Source organism: Scardinius erythrophthalmus (assembly GCF_964197995.2).
Source record: "Scardinius erythrophthalmus genome assembly, chromosome: 6".
Classification (NCBI taxonomy): Eukaryota; Metazoa; Chordata; class Actinopteri; order Cypriniformes; family Leuciscidae; genus Scardinius; species Scardinius erythrophthalmus.
The window spans coordinates 41,945,174-41,952,067 of NC_138226.1; positions in this window are offsets into that span (position 1 = coordinate 41,945,174).

Below are 6,894 nucleotides of genomic sequence, written 5' to 3' on the forward strand. Positions count from 1 at the left end.
AAGAGCCCTCCAAAATTCATAAATACGCTGTTTTGGCTATACATTCAGAAAATCATTAAAAAAAAATATCCTAGTTTACACAGCCCAATTTCACCTCATATGGAGAGTACACATTCTCACCGTGTCACCTGCACAGTTTCAGGACATTCTGATGTTGCATTACAAAATAAATAGCCTTTAAAGTCTTCAGTAGGCCTACATGTGTTTTCTGTCATTGATGAATAATACAAATAATTTCCATGTTTGTTTGTTTGTTTTCGTTTCAGTCACAACAAGACCAATGCAGTGGAAATGGCAGATGTTGCACCATGTCGAATTATCTGTCATGATGTTAAGTTGGACAATTATATCAGTTGTGAACAATTCCCTGAAGAGACTTTTATGCCTATTTCTTTTGTGCTTGTGTCTTTTGATTGTAATTGTTTTTGGACACAAATCTCTCTGTGGTGGACATTAATGTGTGCAATATAAATGTTATTGTGATATGTAACACTGACATGTAAATACATCTTTATCAATCACATAAACTGATGTACTTATGTACATTATGTACTTATGTGTATTATGTACTTTAATCTATAAAAAGTACTGTCATTTCCCATGTTGCCTCTAGGACTGGTTTGTCTGTCAAAGGTCGGTTATAACACTGCTATTGAATGTTTCCTCATTTAGTTCTTCGTGTTCCTATAATAATTTTGTATAAGTTTTACTCACTAAATATCACATATTATAAACACATATTTGTATCCTTGTTCATGCCTCATGACATTAGAGCCTTAAAACTGCTCTGTACAAATAACTGACGCTGTCCATGGTGTTTAGCCAATAGATTTGCTATCTTACGTGTTTTTCCCCGTCTGTTTTGTGTTGGATAATATTTTCTAAACTATACAATGTAAAGCCTAAGCTTAATAGGCCCAAGGAAAACACAGTTAAATATTTGTATGCAAAGTTGGACAGTTGGTAGCTGTTGTCCACCGGAGGGAGCCACAGTATAACGAATCGTCTCAAGACTGGAAGTTTAACGTCAGTGAAAGTGGTTCAGTACATTAACTTTAAAAAAATTTAAACAAAAACATTAAAAAAAAAAAAACCTTTATACAGTATGTCACATTTTGCGAAGAAAACTTTGGTTTAAAGCAATAATGCAAAATTAAGTAAACTACATTACTTTTATATCTTGTAAACAAGAAACACTGTATTAATGTCTACTTGAGATTGTACCTTGATGATTGCCATTATATTTCATATGAATGGTAATTATGTCTAAATGAAAAAGTGTTTTGTATTTATTGTATTTATTTATTTATTGTACAAAATATTGTATTATTTAATATTTATGCTGAGTACATTGTGCAACGTGCAAAATGTCAAAAGTGCAAAATTCGAATAAGTCCCAAACAGGCACCTGCGAAGCCTAAATTGGCATCTTATAGCAGGGCAACAACCGCATGATTAAAAGTTCAAGACAGTATAGCTGTTTCTTGGTAAACACAAAAAAAATCGAAGCTTGCAGCAATCGAGGAATGAAAAGATGTCAAAGAAAGAGCAAGGGTGAATGCATATTATATTACAAGTATAAGCCCCATTTGCTTTACACAGCTGAAACGTAGCTGTACGTAGCACCATTCAACCATTTAGGCCTAGACTATATGCTATTTCTCCGAGGTCTGTCTAATGTCATGCAATTTATTATTATTCAGTAGAGACTACGGAATAATGAAATACAAATTATTTACTTAGGCCAGTCTTTGATTCAATCAATTGCCATAATAATTTCAAATAGAAACTTTTTGTTTTGTTTTGTTAAGTTAACGATTGTTAACGCTATCACCTAAAAGTAATTACAGTGCTAACCTTTTAAACTGATGTAGTGGGTAACACTATAGAGTAGCCTACTGTTCCATCATTAATGAATAACTACACAGTAACAAACGAGTAACGCTATATTAACATTGTATTAGCAACTATTATCTAACAAAAAACTCTGATTAATGAATTGTTAAGTAATAGTGCTTAGTTGAATGTGGTAGGTCACTATTAGCTAATAAAAACAATTTTTTTCATCTACTTGGTAAACCAATAGTAATGACTCAAATATTAACAAACCATTCAGAGGGATTTAACTACTTGGAACAGTATTTTTAAGTGAAAAGCTTATTAACTCCTTAATATTGCATGAAGGTTTTAGAAAGGTTTTTACTCTACTGATCCAGATTAGCTAATAGTGAACTACCACATTTCACTAAGCACTATTAATTACTAATTCCTTAATTAGAGTTACTTTTAAGTTAATAGTAGTTTATAGAATGTTAATAGTGCATTACTTATTTGTTCCTGTGTAATTATTCATTAATGATGGAACAGTATTCTAAAATGTGACTGGAATATGTACGAATGCTGTCTTCCTAATGCCTTCCCTTTTTATTTTATCCAGAGTGCACTCATTCGAGTTATTTGGGGTGAGTAATTCAGTCATTTACCATCCATCCCTGAAAGTACATTTAGTCCAATAACTATGTGCAACTATGTTCTTTATTTTTATCAATGCCTTTTTTCACCAATAGAACAAAACCAAACATATAGTTGACGATGAAATTGTGGAGACAGTTGAACTCGTAAAAAAGAATCTCATCAATTACGATGACACTGTCACACATAAGGAGGGCTTCTGGGGACAAGTGTGCATTGCACTTGGCATTGCAAACACCAAAAACAATCAATATAGACTGAAAATTATATTTAAAAAGGTGAGCATTTCTTTGTTTCACTGTCTGTCTTTCAAAGCATGATTCCTGGCTTCAAATTATTACACACACACACACACACACACACACACACACACACACACACACACACACACACACAGAGAGAGAGATAGAGAGAGAGAAATATAAAACACCTCTTGCTGATGATCACCAGTTATGAAGGTTGTTATATTGAGTTTACAACACCTAATTTTCTTATAAAAGTTTCTTGTAATTTCCCATAAAAAAATGCAATGTTATATGTCTGCTAGGCATTATATTTGTTTTGTTTTTTTTCAATATCATACACACAGTAACAGCAAGACCTAACATCCCCTTATCTGTACTTTTTGAGATTAATTTTATACACCATGATTATAAATTTTGTCAAAGTGCCAGCCAGAATATTCCCCATCTCCATTGCCGTCTGAGGCCAGTGAAACTGCTGCTGATGACCATGGACACAGATCTCCAGAGCAAGTTAGTCATGTGCTTTGTAGTGTACATGAGAAAAAAATTCATTCATTCATTGTTATAGGAGTAGAAGTATTGTCTAAACTCTTTAAATCATCTAAATCAACAACATGTGTAATTTTGGTGTGTGTGTGATGCAATCTTACCTGGCCAATCCTACATGAAATTAGATTAGTGTAAAAAAACATCTTTACAGGACATGTTGCTGTAACATTGTATTTTTTCATTAGGGGTCCATTAGTTATCCATCTGATGAAGATGGATTTATTAAAATGTGCCTACCAAAGAACCCATCGTTCTTTTTCATTGAAAGAAACGAGTGGGACAAACTAAAGCAACATAGAAAAAAAAGAAGCTTTAAAGGACTACAATGGACCAATGTAATTGCGAAAGGACTTAGGACCATACATCCGTACTGCTCCATCGCTTTTAAAAGGCACAGACTGAAGGGTTTGGGTTTGATGCGAGCAAGTCCTGAGTTCTCCTGTCTTGGATACTGTAGGTTTGAGGACTGCCCTGTCACTGTAACAGTTACTGTTGATACTGAAGAGAACCTCAAGGCTACAGTAGAGTACCAAGGTGGACATTGCTATCACAATTTAACCGAATTAAAAAGAAGGCCTGTAAGAGCAAATGACAGGAACACACTGGGTCAAGACTTACAAAGGCAACCCCCACAAGCCATGTTTCTTGACAAGTTGTATAAAATCCCTGATGATGTCATGTAGTCTGGCTGTAGGTATGAGGCTCCAAGTCGCGATGTCCTCAAAACAATATCGTGGGAAGCACGTCAGAGAAGCCGGCAGCACAGCAATGAGGTAATAAGTCTTCAAATAATGCTAAAAAATAAAAAAGACAGTCCTGATGAGGTCCTTCAAAAATCATGCTTCAACCAAAAGGGGTTTTACTGTGGTCACAAAGGGGAATTGACATTTATCAGGAGCGATGCCGGGAGGACATTGTGTATCTCGATGCCACTGGCAGCATCATGCGAAAAGAGAAGGGCTCTCCTCCTCCTCCCTGTTTACGAGTTGGTGGTCAGGAATCCCCAAAAAAACTCATCCCCTTTACCTGTTGCTACTTATCTGACCTGTGACCACACCACAGCCTCAGTTACTTATTTCTTAGAGGCGTTCCAAACTGATGTGGCAAGGCACTTTGGAAGGAAAGGTATGCGGTCACCCATCATGATCCTTTGCGATGGGTCGATGGTGTTAATGCAGGCTATATGCCTATCATTTGCCAAGAAAAATCTACAAGACACCATTAACCACTACTACAAGATAGCCAGTGGAAAAGGAACAAAGGAAGATTTTGAGGTGCCCATTCTTCATCGTCGCCTTAGCCATGTCATGAAGAATGCCAAGGAAATGTGCACAAAGTTGTAAGTACCGTACATTAACAAAGTAGTGTTCGTGACATTCCTTTTTTAGTGACAGTTGCTAAGTGTCTGAAGAACTGTATACAGACTCTATGTGATGAATGACCTTTTATTAATGTGCTAGCACAAAAAACACCACAGCAACATCTGTTTTCCTTATACCAAAACATAAGAACAGCACTGCCAATGTGTGCAAACCTTTGTAAACTGACCAATATGAACTGGTCTTTCCAAAATGCACACAATTTAAAAGTCTCTTGGCAGTGTGGCCTCAGAATTCCCCTACATCGGCTCTGTCTGTGAAATGCTTAGAATACTGATGTATTCAATACATTTCCAATAGAGCAGCAAGTATTAATAAAGTATAATATGCACAAGTTATGAAATTTTATTGTTACTGTTACATATTACATTGCAGTACATAATTTTGTTCTTGAACCTAATTATTATATTATATTCACAGTGCGCCAAACCACTACCATCTGGCCATGCATGTATTTGGCTCCCTTACAACTGTTTTGTTAAGTATACCGAGTGTATGCACTGAATAAAGACACTGAGCGCGAGCTTATACTATTCAGGAACATTTACTGAGAACATCTGTGTCACCTTCCAAAACAGTCCGTATGTCACCATGAAACTTTAGTTCCCTTTACAGAACACCTCCCCTCTTAAGTAAGAATCCCCCCCTCTGACATCTGACAACAGCCCTTAAAAGCAATACTCACTTATAGGGAAATTCTTGTCAAACAAAACCTTTCACAACAGAACATTTATAGAATAATGTTTTTTTTTTTTTTTTTTTTTTTTTTTTACTTTTCATCTCTCCCCCCCAGTCTCTCACAAATCCAGATGCTCTGGTGGCCGTGACACTTATCCTGAGATTGTCACATACGGAGTGTTAGATGTGGCTGTCTGTCTGTGATTGTCTGTGTCAGTGTTCTTATGTCGTGGGGAATGACGATTCTCTGGCCCCTGACAAGCAGCTCTCCTGCTAACGTTAGTGTCGCTCTTTCAGGCCAGTATGGCCCCAGCTCTGGAGAAAGGGCATTTTTCTCTGGCCAGCCTGTCTTGCAGTATCTGATGAGTTTTGCGCACACACAGGGTCAGTTTTCTGTCTTTCTTGTATTACCTGCAGTTTTGTTTCAGTGACAGGAAGACTTTGGATGGCAGCATCCACAAAAACTTTAACCTCTGCCTCGTTATCTTTTTCCTCCTGTGTGAGTGTTTGTCCTACCGGGGCTCTTGATAATGTGTCTGCTGTTATTAAACTCTTGCCTGGCACATGCACAATGTCGAACGTGAACTTCATCAGTCTCAACCTGAATCTCAGCACCCTGGGAGGGAGTTCATCTAGCGCCTTGGTACTCAGGAGTGGCACTAGAGCTTTATGGTCTGTCTCTAACCTGAACTTCAGTCCCAGGAGGTAAGGCATCAACCTTTCGCATGCCCACGTCGCAGCCAAAGCCTCCTTTTCGATCTGTGCATAATGATTTTCTTTAACCTTTAACTTTAACCTTATCTGGATCCGGCGTCACGCCACCTGCTGTGACACGATGACCCACAAACATGATGTTATCTTTTGTAAACTCACATTTTTCATTCAGCGTGAGTCCTTCCTCTCTCAGTCTCTTCAGCACCTGGTGCAGTCTCACATTGTGCTGCTGTATGTCCTCTCCATACACGACTATGTCGTCCGCATGACACACCACTCCGTCGCACCCCTCCAACATCTGCGACATACGACGCTGGAAGTGCTCCGGGGCTGATGAGATCCCAAACGGTAGGCGATTGAATGCATATCGCCCGAATGTGGTGATGAATGTAGTGAGGAGCTAGCTCTCCTCCGACAATGGGATCTGCCAGAAACCGGAGGTTGCATCCAACTTCGTGAACACTTTTGCCCCAGCCAGCATGGCCAGTGTGTGGTCTACTGCTGGGAGAATGTGTCTCTCTCTCCGCACCCACTGGTTCAAGTGCGTCAGGTCCACGCACAGCCGAATCTTTCCTGGCTGAGCTTTTGGCACCACACCCATGCCTGCGCACCAGGGTGTGGGCTGGGTCACCTTTGTAATCACCCCCATGTCCTCCATGCGCTTCAGTTCCGCCTGGACCTTATCTCGCAGTGGTAGAGGCACGCGGCGTGGGGATGACAAAGCGTACGGGACAGCACCTGGCTCCAGTTCTATTTTGTATGGCTCCTTTAATTTTCCCAAGCCTGAAAACACTGTAGGGTATTGCACCTTAAAATCCTCTTGCTGGGTTTGTACAGTGTGGACACGCCTTATTAGC